We start from the raw sequence: 15,236 nt of genomic DNA on the forward strand, positions 1-15,236 counted from the left end.
TTAGTCTGTCATACAAATCGTAGTATATATATATATATATATATATATATATATATATATATATATATATATATATATATATATATATATATATTTCAGCTGTGTATCACGAACAGTTTTGTTACGCTGTATTTCTCAACGTACCCTATACAGCAATTATGTTAGGGGCCAACTATTCAATATTCTGGGCAAATGGCTGACACGTTTTGTTTAGTTTGTGTCTGTCAATAGCAGGAAAATATATTGCTCTGATTTAAACCAAACAACATCACGCTATATACATAATAGTATTTGAAACAAAATATGAATGATCCTGAGATAAAAGAAAATATTTCAGCTCAAAGGAAAATATTTCAGGTTAAAAGAAAATGACAGCCACCCAACCCCGAAAATTAAAAGGTCAGTACAATATAGTGGATGGATTTGCAATGTGTATATTCATTGTTGTCTAAGTTGTCATCTAAAATCTGTAACTAAAGTGGGATGATTAGGCTTACGCTTTAGCTGCTACTGTTAAAGATGTCGGGCTGACATTAGAGAGTCTATTGATACGTATAGAAAGTATCGATACTGAAGCCTACAATTTACTAGCTACACTATTTATATAATAGATACGAAGACCTTGAATGGGATACCAACACCCAGGCAATATATTTATTAGAGAGGATCCGTAAGCATAACACACACATATTCAACACTTGAAGAAATATTTAGTGGGCTTGAGAAATATCGTAAAAGTCATACAGAAAAACAAATGAAATCGTGAAAATTGTAGGATGGTTCGCAGTCAGAGAAAGGAAAATATGTCCTTGACACATTCACATACGCTAGTAAATGACTTAAACATGACCAGTGTGTTTTGGTCTGTTTTGTTTTCTTTACTTTAATCCGATTTTTTTTCTTCAAAAGTCGGATTGGCCCGAATATCTTTCACAAGCAGTCTATTTAGCCACCGCGTTGGCATACGTAAGACGTGTTAAATATGTTATTAACGGATCATAAATATAATAATATTTGTAGTATTTGAAACTACTTTGTGACAGATACAAGCGTTTTGTAAAGAAAATATAAGTTTGTCATGAATAAGCAAAACACGGTGCTAATATCACTAAAGCCGATAAAAGATTATTCGGTAATTTCCGTACATTCCTTATTGACGGAAACTACCTGCATACATTTGGTGAAAAAGTAATGTGCTACTATCAGCGGAAAAAATATGGCGGTAAAAAGACTGACATAAGATTGTTATGAAGCAAGATGTTAACACACACGCGCGCACACATGCACGCACGCACAATTTCGTTCTAGTCTTTCTTCAAGATTGGATTAATTGTCTGCCCATACAGTCCTAAAACAACTGAGGTCAGCGGTCTGTGGTGACTAGTTAAATTATACAGTGTTATATCAAATTATCGGTAACGGGTCAGAAGGAATCGGTACGGAAAAAGCCCGGGTTAAAAAGGCCTGGTCCAGAAAGGTCAGTAACGGTTCAGAAAGGATCTGGACGTAAAAGGCCCGGGTTAAAAGGACCGTATAAAATATTGATTAATACTACTACTACTACTACTACTACTACTACTGATAATAATAATAATAATAATAATAATAATAATAATAATAATAATAATAAACTTTACGGATTACGCAGATTGTAGTAGAGATATCAGGAAAGAATCGCTATCGCATTGTACTTTTCACACTTTCTTTACTTGTTTTCTATCTCAGATTTATTTAATATGTTAGAAAACTTTAATAATCACAATTAAGACGCGAATACAAGTCTCTACAATTACAGCTCTTTACCATGCCTCCAGTCGCAACAGAGCTTGATGTGTCATACCATGTTAACAGTTTTTGTAGCGATTACTAAGAGACTGCTGACTGAACTACCCAAGGCGATTTTTTGTCAACTTCATGTGTATGGTACTTGTGCCTCTTTCTTCTCTTTACTCACAACCTTTTATTCATCGGCATTTATACTGTTTTCCTTTAGGGGGCGCTCACCAGTTATTATGTGCTTTTGAGAGAGTGACTTATGTAAGGTGAAGTTGTTTGCATTTAAAACATTGCACAGTGGAGAGAATGTTGGCATACCTGTATGCTACATTAATGTAATGTGGATGATATTTCTTTGGATATTGTACTTTTGGAAATTGTACCTGATCTAAGCACACTGCTAACTAAAATGACCGCTCCCTTGTGCTAAAAAATCAGTCTGAATTAGTCTAAAGTACACTATCCATATTAGCTATTAAAATAGGGAAAATGAATTTTCGCAGACTAGACAATACCAGCTTCTGAAAGTGCAATGAATGAATTACCAAATGTAAAAATAGTTATTGGCTCTTTTTTTATACAATTTACCTCTGAAGTTCAGGAAGTGAAAATGACGAGGTGGAGCTAGCACGTTTTTGAAAGGTACACATCTGGAGTCAGGCCAAGCTGGATACTCTATATTCCATATTACACCCATCAATCATACACAAAAACAAAGGGAATTAAAGGTTCTTTGAATTATACCTAAGATATACAAGGTCTTTTTTAAATAGCCAGTATAACCAAGGAGGAAAGCCGGGGAAATTATTTTCCTCTAAAATTCTAACCCTATGCAATTTTGTTTACAAAAGAGACAATGTATGAATGTACAATATTCACAGATCTTACATTATAGTTTTTTGGACCCACAATGGAGAGATGCTCGATTGATCTCATGTAAATGTCTTACAAATGTTCCATTGCGCCATACATTTCTGTAACAGTTGTCGATACAATATTGCAGTAAATTAAAATCAAAATTTGACCCTATCTGTAGTATTAAATCAAAATGTTTGAACTTTGCGTCACACGTACAGTTCCATAATTGAACTTTTTAAGCATAAATTTACAATTTTGTATGTGATTGTTTCCTTTTCTTGAATGTCCAATAAAATCATCTGTTCTAATCAGACTTTCTGACGGCCACATATTTGATCTCGAGTTGTGGCACCGTGTTTCAACATTATTTTCTACCCAGTTTTTCTTTTACGTTTTGTGATCTACACTAGGAAAACAAAGGCTTGAAAATTATGAATTAACTTTGACAGCCACTGTGTGCAATTTTGTTGCGTTGTAAGATTTTTTGTTGAAAAGTGAATGTTTTTATAGTTCGATGATTATTTGTTGCTGTTATTGTAGAATTGTTTACTATATTTTGCTGTTAAATTTATCTGACAGCCATTATGAGCATTATTGTTATAGTATTTGATATTAGATTTTAATATTCATGTATTAGCAATAAATCTTGTAATTATTAACAAATTTATAAATCTGAAATGGCATTAGCATTTGTTTGTCTTTTGTTGCTTGTACTAGTTAGACATGATATCTTTCTTCTTTTTATCTTTCTATCCCACCATAACAATTTGTGCTTTTTTAATATATAAATAACCTTTTAATTCTCTTCCAATTTTGACTTGACTTTCATTGCAACCACAAAGCAAAAACGTTGCCTACAAGACACAGACTATAGCAAATTATATTTAAAGCATACATTATGATCAACGCAAATACAATACGCATACACATGTATTAACGATATTGAATGAATGTGAAACAGAAAGAGTCAATAGTCTTCGCAAATGAAAATATTCATCCATCATTAATGAAATCATTGTTACTTAATTAAGGCATTACTATGACAAAGTTGGCATGCACAAACCACACGTGAGTGACACTAACTCGTATACAGTCATGATATGTTATAACAAAGATGTTATTGATTCGCTTTACTTCCAATGTTTTCTTACACAATTATTATTTGCCTTCTTTTAACTTTCTCACATTCAGTATATTGCGTTATTTTCTTCTTTGTTCATTTTACATAGAACATGTGGTAGCGTGTGATAATTATTTTCATGATCACTTGACGTACGATTGTGACATACTGTACAATGATTCTCTACTGCAATTATTTATAGACATTTCACAGTAAAACAATGATTTGATATTACGTATTAGTTACTTTCAGTAGAGATGATACTAGTAATTGGTAATTAATAAATAAATGGGCCTTTTTGTGTCGGGCCTTTTAGGCATTAGTCCATTTTGGTCGTGGCCCTTTTTGGTAACGGTCCGTTTTGACCCTGATCCGAATTATCACTGCTTTGTTACTCTAAAAGCAAGGACCATAAAATTGTCCGCTTTGAATGATTATGTCCAATAATCACTTTGAAATTCCAACGAATAATCCACACGTTTGCAGACTGGTGTTAAGCCATTGTCAAAATCTATCTATATCTTTATAGACAGATACACAGACCTAAAAGCAGTTTTATCACATTCACTACGTGACATTTTGCAATAACATTGTCTAATAGCAACCCACCAAACGAAACCATCCAATGAGAAATAACTTCATTTTTCTAAGAAACAACCTGATCGACACCCAAACTGGAATACAAGCCTATTATTATTATTATTATTATTATTACAATTATTGTTGTTGTTGTTGTTATTATTGTTATTCTTATTCTTATTATTATTATAATTATCAATGAATAATGATCGTAAACACCTATTAATTGGTCCTGTACAATTTAGACACTATTAATATCTTAAAATATAAAATATATCATTTTACAAAAATTAGCTATTTTGATTATAGATGATTATTACAATATACATGAAGAAATATTACACACACCATATATACAGTCACGTACCAAAAGTTAAAAATCATTTATATGTACATAAACTAGAAACATCAGTTCCCATGATAATATATATTTAGGATATGGAGAAGACTGTATTACCAAAGATTGCAATCAATAATACGAGAAGCACATGAAATAATTGCTGAACACGTGATTTACAGTCTCCACACTTGTTTGTCTTTTCTGTTGCCCCACGTTTGTCCAATCGTTTCAAATATGTATGATTTGCTGCACTAAAATATTCTTTCTTGCCTTACTGAATGACCACGTACTTCCGACCGTCTGTCGGATTCCACCCACGAGTCACCTTGTCTTGTTTGCGTCATAGAAGCTTCAAAATACACTCCTTTACACATGTATGTATGTATGTATGTATGTATGTATGTATGTATGTATGTATGTATGTATGTATGTATCAATGTATGTATGTATGTATGTATGTATGTATGTATGTATGTATGTATGTATGTATGTATGTATGTATGTATTCCACATAAAGTATTCAATAAATCCAATCAGATCACTAAATATTAAAGGTCCAAAAGAGGATAAACATCCAAATATCTATAGTTTCGGCAGGAATCTTAACGTTCATGTTTAGGCTTTGAAAAATGTACCCTATTTAACCCTCCATACGTTGTATATGTATATATAGTCTTTTCGTTTTAATATTTTAAATGGCAATCTACATAATTGCTGTCTTCTATTAGTCCAGCCTTGTTGCATTTTTTGATTGGTATGAATCTTCTGATTCTGAAAATAACTTCTGCTTCCGCTTCTCCTTCAAGTCTTTTTCTTATGACAATCTGACGACCAATGTCTTTTATCCTGGCAGTGGTAACTTATATCTTTCTTTTGATCTCTCCTTTGCTTCTCCTGCTTTGACAATGTGGACATTCTAGAGCCCAATGTCATTTCTCTTGACATATGCGTCAGGTACCTTGACATTCATTTCGAAAGGTGTAGTCTGTAGTCTTATCTGAAGCATATTTTCTAATGACTCTGTAAAACGTTGATCAGAAAACGATTTCTTTCAAGTTTAATTTTGGAATCAAGATGACACGATCACACTATTCCAGGGAGAAACCAGAAGGAGAATCCAGGAGACGACATCAACCTTCGATGTTCACCCCATGCGCTAACTTGAGTGTGACTGGATCTACATAATCAACCTCTGCCACAAGACCAATAGCGTCCAGACTCACCAAAATATAACGTCGTTCAATAGCTACCGAATATTATTTTTACAACGGAAAAATTTACTTCCAGAAACTTTTCAACTACAGCTGACACCTACACGATGCAATTTGACAAGTTCAAGTTTGATGCACCACCAGAGAAAAGAGAAGTTTTATAAAAGATTTGTGGGGTTGCGTGTTAGAGACGTTGAATCATCGATGCCAAGCTAAGGAAAACGATAGTTTGGGACTGCATTCATCACGCAGTTTGAAGATTCCTGTCTAATCCGAGTTCAATAAACACATAAAACTAATAAAGTCCAAAGACATTGACAAAATTCATCAAGTTTAACAATTCAAAGACGTGTTTAACATGACCGATGGAAAGCCAAGTGTCACCTCTTAGAGGTAGTGGACTACACATAGCGTAATTAGTGAACAGCATCAAACACAATAATGTCCATATTAACAACTTACAAGACCAGATGTGCTTAGATTATGTAATCGTCGTGGGACCCCAAACTCTAATCGAGTTTGTCTAACGGGTTGCAGAATCTACATAAATCACTTGGAGCGAAGAGGACATCCAGCTCTACGGAGACTGTCATCGATATGCTACTTTGATGTCACAACTTCACGCGATACGACGGACAATTTCTTTTGAAATAGTATTCAGAACAAAGTTCAGAATATTCAACAGTGAACGTGAACGGAGCCAAACTCATTTATATGAAAGCAGGGCAAGTACGGTATGAAGACTCCAGGAGTTATTTGGCCATTAAATATAATACCTAAACCGGTTAGAATGACAGACAGGGCGAATGAAAAAGTGCTACCGCATGCGCTTGATATTCGAGATTTGGAAGTCTTTCTGTGTCTAAGAATTCCATGGATGCTTAATTCACATATGTCCCACGTGTTTAACTCAGCGAAGCCTGAAATGTCCTTTCTCGGAGTTAACCATGGCGTAGTTGTACAGGTAAACAATCCAACGACACTTGAAGTTAGAAAGAGAGGATACCAAGTGGGAACACGAGTACAATCGACGTTTCAAATCAAGCCTAAATTGAGACGCATTGCCGAAGGTTACAACGTCGTAGACATCAAACCTTTACATCTACAAGAAGGTTTTTGTTTGGAGAAGGAACCAATGCAACACACTTGATGTACGACAGACTCGAATCTCAAGGAAGAGAAGGCAAGTGCATAAATGCGTGTTCTTGGTATTCTTTGGTGTACAAATATGCTCATTCTCCTACTGGTCACCGTAAAATATTGACATAATACATTAATGTGTAACACATTCGTCAATATAATGGATGGATCAAATGCAACAACTTACTTCCAGCCCACTTGTACCATCATGTCTCACCACATCATCGCAAAGGAAATTTAATATTTCCTTTATGTCGTAGTATGTTGAAACATGTGATCTATACCGGCAATATTGCCAGAAGGATGAAGGACGTGATTTGACAGGAGTGTGGGCAAATGTCGAATAGTTGCAAGCTCTGAATGTAATTGCTAAACGTATAAGACTTGCAATGCAGATCCTTAGTACTGAAACTCACCTATTGATAGAGCCAAGTGGTGAACTTTTGTCATCTTGAGAAAGCTGTACAGTCCGAACAAAATCAATACGTTCGCGTGACATCATTGGATCCACAAAAAATTGTACGCTGACAAAGCCGACATATTGTCAATAGACCTTTAGAGAGAGAGAGAGAGAGAGTTTACCAAATTGCTTACCAGAAACGAATGCGACTTCGAGACCTCAACACTACCGTACGGCGACCGAGAAAGAGTACGAATAATTCGACACAGCAACCGAGCGAGGTACTCACTATGAACTTCAAGATGGAGATAAAGTACATCGTTTCAGTTGTGGGACAAGTCTCGAATGGGAATATAAAGAATCATCTTACCTGGAACATTCCCGATAGTCTGCCTCCTAATTAGATGCGTGTACGAAATTTCAGAAGTCGCAATAAATGCACTAGTCGGTTCGAAGCCAGCGTCAAAGACGTATTACGATGTTTTATTTTGACAGTATGTGGTGGCCATCATGACGTTAATGTGATTCTCAGAGTTCCTTTCTTTAACAACTACAACGCAGCCTCTGTGGGTTTTATTTGGAGACGTGTTCCTAAAACACAGGTCATCTTTTGCTGACAACTCTATCTGGTGCATGGTGTCATGAGAGCAGCGATTGTTAATTTGAGATGGCAACAAGGCAAAAAACTATTGTCGACACTATTTCACTCAGCAGTAATTAGGGTTATTTTTTCAATCCTTCCTTTAAATTTGCTACGTGCAGTAGCAACAACGGTAGCCTTGCGGCCAATGCCATCCGCCATCTTTTCAGTCACAATAGCAGCAACACTCTTCTGGAACGTTTGGAAAATCACTGTACTTTGACACTGAGTTTTCCTCAGAAACCAGAACCACAGAACTATAACTGACCAAGTTACCATATCCACATGCCATGCACCTCGATGACGAAGCTCACTGAGAAGTTGCTTTCGTAGTAATCATTCATAGTACACAAGACGTGAGCATCTACGATGGGCAGGGTCACTGCCAGTGTTAATATTTTGAGCGAACAAGTTCAAAACCAGTTGGATAAAATGATCATTTGATTTACGAAACCAAACAAAGCATCACCTCACCAGTAAATCCTCAGTTTGCTACTTATACAATGAGAATTCATATTGAGTATTATTTTAATGACCTACTGCCGTTGAAATTATTTTGCCGTTATTTTTAAAAATCACTTTATTAAAGCCCTTGAGAAAGCTAGCGAAAGTGTATGATTGAAACCATAAAATTGCGCTTCGTTTCAAAATGTGTGATTATTATCATTATTATTATTATTATTATTGGCGCTTTAGGCTATGCATATATTGAAACAAAGTCGCACAAAATTTAGCAGATTACCCGTAACTGGATTGCTACGTCTGTTGGACTTGAAGATAGCTTATTATTATTATTATTATTATTAGTAGTAGTAGTATTAGTAGTAGTAGTAGTAGTAGTAATGATTGTGTATTGGCATCCGTTAGTCTCGAGAGACGATGGAAGTGCGCCCATGAGATATGTCCCGGTTGGTGGTTGTGCAGCGTCGTAGAAGGATATTGTTTAGATATATTAGAGAAATACCATTGCAAATCGTTTGAGAAGTACTTATTTTGGGGAAAATTTATCCGTTTAAAAAATGAAAGAAGAGCCAGGACGATTCACTCAAATTTGTTTGTATTATTAGTTTGGCAGGTTATGATTGGACTTTTTCCAGTCTGACAGGACTAAATATATTGCACAAACTCCGCACATATGTTATATATATATATATATATATATATATATATATATATATATATATATATATATATATATATATATATATATATATATATATATATATATATAGTGCAGATATGCACAATGCAATATACTATAACTGTTTACTCAATGTGGAAACAGGTTAAAAATAAGTGCACTGCTGTTAACTTTCTGATTTGAATGTTTTATCTGAGCGTCTAAAATAAAATAAATAACAGGAATAATATCAATTGTATTAACCAAATCACAGTTAGCTTTGCCATATATGAGTCGCTTGGTGTAAATTTTGATACTACGATATAATTTTCATTCGATCAAGATTTAAGACTAATTTTAAAAATGCCAACATTATACAAACGCCCTTAAAGTTGGGTGGCAACATTGGGATTGAATATCAGCGTAGTACTTTTGCTAACAGAGTGTTGGAAATTCATGTTGGGTGTAAAAAAAGGTTGGGAAAGCTTCGTAAACTATTTGCGATCTATATGTTTATTTGAGGAGTAAAATCTGCGTTGGATCTTCTTCGTCCATTTACTATATACAGAGAGAGAGACAGAGACACACAGAGAGAGAGAGAGAGAGAGAGAGAGAGAGAGAGAGAGAGAGATGAAAAAATCAGTGATTGTTGAGAAAATTATGTGTACGGCAAGTCTGATTTTAGAATATTTTCTACAGTTATTAAAGTTCGAGTTCAAACATAAAAACAACTATGGAAGGAATTTCATAATTTGAAAGCAATTAATCAAATTTTATATTATTATTTCCAATAAAGTCGTTATATTCGCATTCAGTGCAAATAACTAGCAAGCAAGCTGTCGCTATGTTTCTTCGTTAATGCCTTTCAATAAGCATTTCTATAACCTTTCATCAACGTACGCTATGTCAAAAAATAAGAGTATTAAAGACTTTATTTGCTGATGCATACCTTGATAATTTAAAGACATATGGCACATTATAGCGTGGTGAAAAGGAACAATAAAAAAATAATAAAGCAGCTGTTCTTTATACGTGACGTGTCAAAGTTCCCTGCAACTATAGAATTTGTTTCTAAATTGTCGGTCTTAGATATAAATGGAAACATGGGGAGGGGGGCATTATTCAAAAATTGTTTAGTCATAGTGGCATGCTATATCGTTCCCATATAGATAGAATACAAAATATAGACAAATTTTCTAATGAACAGTTACAGTTTCCATGAATGATGCGAATGCTGCTACTACTACTCCTTCTACCACTACTACAAACACCGATGAATCTGTTCAACTAGTTTCGCATTACTGTATTTTTCTTCAGGAGGCACAACATGTTTTCTTCAAACATTTATCCTTGTGTGTTGAACAATTACTTCGTTACATAATTTTTTCCTGACCATAGTTTATCTTTAACGTATCCAGGACGACCCAATATATCAGATTGTAATTTATATAAATAAAACCTATCCTAATTTAATTAATGTGATTTGCAGCCCTTAAAGAAGTCACTTCTTTTATACATTCAAGATAGTGCTGATTTCATCAAAAAGGTAAACCCTATTCCACAGCTATCTGATAATTCAATCCGGGTATAGTCAGATGTAATATCACTATATACCAACATACCATATGCAGATGGTATTGAGGCATGCAAATATTTTATAACAATCCTAATAGTAACACACTATAGAGTGAAGTTGTTTGTAAAATGATAAAACTTATATTGGAAAAATAACAATATCCAAGTCAATAGTACGAATAATGGGTACGGCAAAGGGAAGTCCTTTGACTCCTTCATATGCTTCCCTTTTCATGGATAAATTAGAAAATTGTTTTCGTCAAAACGAGAATTTTAATCCAACTGTTTGGTTAAGAATTTTAGGTGACATTTTTATGATTTGGAACTATTCAGAAGAAGTACTGCATTAATTTGTTAATCGCCTAAATCATTTTCGCCGGATGTTTAAATTTACTTATATTACATCTAGTACGCAAGTATCATTTTAGATGTAAATATAATAAGTAGTTTTGAAAATACTATCTCCACAGATGTTAATGTTAAAGATATTAATATCCGTGTCATCCCAGTTCATATAAAAATGTTATACCATATAGCCAGGCCAAAAGATACCGACGCTTTCTTTCAGACGATTGTCAATTACAAAATTCTTTAAATGAATTACAAACATATTTCCAAAAGAGAAATTATCCTATACATAAAATTGATTATACGTTAAACAATGTCCGTAATCGTTCTCAACACGAGGCTTTAAACACAGCAAAATATACGATTGAGAAAAATATAATCCAGTTCATAATACAGTATAATCCTTCATTACCTAATATAGGCCTTGCAATTTATAAATATTGGATTCTCCTAAATTTATCAAATAAAAACAGCGTAAAAACACTTTACAAAAGCAAGCCAATTCTTGTTTAAAGAAGACCTAAGAATTTGTAAGTTTTTTTTTATTCGAACAAACAGGCAGGAAATTCAAAACTATGATTTTTCATAGTCGAAATAAAACAGACCTCTGTGCTCTCAATGTACAGAAAGTACTTATTGCAGCAGCACCAATACAAAAGAAGTGTTTTTTTTCGTTATAACACTGAATGCATATCAACTGATGTGATTTATTCGATAACCTGTAGAATGTACAATGCAATATGTTGGACAAACACTTCAACAAGTTTCTAAGAGGATGAATAATCATCGCTTCTTCATGACAGTCAATATTATGTACGGAAAGATGAACAGTGCAAGTGCATGTGAGAACAAAAGATGTATATAATAGACAGAGAGCGAGAACAATAGATGCAAAAATGCATGACATCGAAAACTAGGGTTTACATCATTAGTCAAATATTTTACAAAATTACGATTAAAACCTTCCATTCAAAAAGTGGAATATTGATTCTATAAAGTTCGAAATTAGGACCCACGCTTCTTATTGCACAAAGTAAATAAGAGCTATGGACCAAAGCAAATACTATGATGATTTCGACCATAACTAAACCATCGTCACCATTGCTACAAGCAGGCGCTGCGCATCGTCCATTAGATGACTAAAAAAAAAAAAAAAAACAAGTAAATCACCTTATTGTTAATTGAATATTTTTATTCGTGAAGATATTAGCATATCAATATGACTTTCCAGTTAAATATTGAAATGCATTTAACGCTCAGTAAATTTCCATATTTTTGAGTTCTGATGTATGATATAAAATTATTGTAATAGAGTATGTAACAGCTATTCTTGTGCTTGCCCTGGGTTAAAAACTTGCTAGAAAGTCTTCAATAAACTGGTGCATGTCTTCGCTATTACTGCTCGTAGTTACTTAAGTTTGTCACCCAATGGTATATGGATTTGTCACCCAAGGGTATATGGGAATAAACTATGGTCCCGTACAGGGCTGGAATTCTCCAATAGGTGCATACAAATGTTCGCTTTTATTTTTGACGTATAACGTTTGCAAATCCTCGTAGTTATTGATTATTGATTTGAAACTTACACGTCATACAGACACTATTAGCTAAATGACCCGTAGAGAGTGGTTAAAAATGCCCCGTAGTGCATGGTTAAAAGAGGTTGGTTTAGAATGCAGCTAAAAAAAAGGAAAAATATACTTCCTTGGTAATGTCATGTGAGTGCATATTTGGGCTAGTGTCTATAGAAGTGGTTTTCAAAATCCACCAAAAATATAAAATAGAGGAAGAATACAGAGGCAAAAGCAACATTATTGATAAACTAATGCAGAGGTACGAATAATGGAATGAAAACATTAGGATGAGGGTATACATAAACTTACTTTAAAAGCCAAGTTAATATAGAGATTTAAAAAAACAACAATAAGCAATGACATTAAAGAAGACAAAAAGTGGAAGATAACGCAATTAGCAGAGGAATATTTAATGTCAATAACACTGGTCAACAGTGAAATCATTACTGACTTGAAAAGGCCCTAATCTGTAGTATTTTGGTGTGCCGAACACGAATATAACCGTGAAAAATTTGTATTGGCTCTCGTTTTGAAGATATTCATATACCTCATTTTCTATGTTTCACTGTGTAAATTTCTCCAGTAGGACTGCAGCAACATCCGGAATAATGATGTAACATTGCATAATACCATCATGCTCACATCATCCACAGTTGATTGCATCATTTTCTGATGCAATGCAATACTAATGCCATGCGGCTGCTGAAGTAAGTTGACGTCAGCAGTGTACTATACATGTGTAGGCCTATTATACTAATGCCAGGCGGCTGCTGAAGCTGACGTAAGCAGTGTACTATATAAAGCCCAATCAGATAGGTTCAGCATTTAAAATATTTTAGACGTTGTGCGAGACAGTTCAAGCTTCTGTTACATAAAACTTATTATTTTATCCATTTACGTACAATAAAGAACAGTAATGCCTCGAAAGTGTGTCAATACCGCGGACAATTTTTGCTATATTTGTGGGGAAGTGACATTTGCCAACCAGAAGAAAAGTATCAATTCTCAAGTGAAGAAGGCATATCATCTTTACTTCGGATGCAAGGTTGGTGACCAAGACAAGCCTTGGGCTCCGCATATATGCTGTGCTACATGTACAACACAGCTTTCACAGTGGTTGAATTGCAAAAGGTCATCAATGCCGTTTGCAGTCCCAATGGTGTGGAGAGAGCCAAGCAACCACCTAAACGACTGTTACTTCTGCTTGGTTCCTCCTCTTTCCGGCGGAATAACGAAGCGAAAGAAGTCGAGAATAGTCTACCCAAACATTCCGTCTGCATTGAGACCAGTTCCACATGGTGAGGGACTTCCTATTCCAGAACCTCCAGCAGAATATTCTCTTGATTCATCTGACGAAGACAAAGGTGAGTCGACCTGTTCTTCTCCTGGTCCATCAGCATGCAGTGATCCAGATTTTCACTGTGGTGCATCATCAACCCCACACAGAATAACACAGGAAGAACTAAATGACCTGATTCGTGATTTGGACTTATCAAAGAACAAGGCAGAATTGCTAGGATCAAGACTCCAACAATGGAATCTTCTAGAAGAAAATGTCACAATTACTGCATATCGAAAGCGCCACCAGCAATTGGAGCCTTTCTTCAGAAAGGAAAGTAATCTGATATTCTGTTCCGATATTGAGGGCCTCATGAATGCTTTAAAAATCACTCATGACCCACAAGAATGGAGACTATTTGTGGACTCTTCGAAACTGAGTCTCAAGGCTGTGCTTTTGCACAATGGAAACATTCTTCCATCTATTCCAGTAGCGTATGCTGTCCACATGAAAGAGACATACGATAACTTAAGGCAGCTACTGAATTCCATTGAGTATAACAAGTACAGCTGGCACCTCTGTGGTGATTTGAAGGTAGTTGCCCTTTTAATGGGACTGCAGCAAGGATATACAAAATACATGTGTTTCTTATGCGAGTGGGATAGCCGAGCAAGGGAAATGCACTACATGAGGAAGGAATGGACTCACAGGCAGAATGTAGCCATTGGAGAGAAGAATATCCAACACCCAGCTCTGGTTGAGGCTCAGAAAATCTTGCTACCACACCTTCACATCAAACTAGGTTTGATGAAGAACTTCGTGAAAGCCATTGACCGGACTTTGCCAGCATTCCGATACCTGCATGAAAAATTCCCTCGACTCAGCGAAGCAAAGATTAAAGAGGGAGTTTTTGTGGGTCCTCAGATTCGAGAGCTTTTCAAAGATGACCGGTTCAACAACTTGCTGGAAGGTGACGCGAAACAAGCATGGAATGCTTTTCGCCTAGTTTCTACAAACTTCCTCGGAAATGTTAGGGCAGAAAACTATAAGGAACTAGTAGAAGACATGTTGATGAAGTATAAGAAACTTGGCTGCAATATGTCTCTAAAGATTCACTTCCTTCATTCCCATTTGGATTTCTTTCCTAGCAACTGTGGTATTGTTAGTGATGAACACGGCGAACGTTTTCAGCAAGATATCGCAACAATGGAACAAAGATACCAGGGAAAATGGTCCACTACAATGCTGGCTGACTACTGCTGGACACTCCTCAGAG

The sequence above is a fragment of the Sinohyriopsis cumingii genome, chromosome 8 (genome assembly GCF_028554795.1).
Source record: "Sinohyriopsis cumingii isolate HCF-2022 chromosome 8, ASM2855479v2, whole genome shotgun sequence".
NCBI lineage: Eukaryota > Metazoa > Mollusca > Bivalvia > Unionida > Unionidae > Sinohyriopsis > Sinohyriopsis cumingii.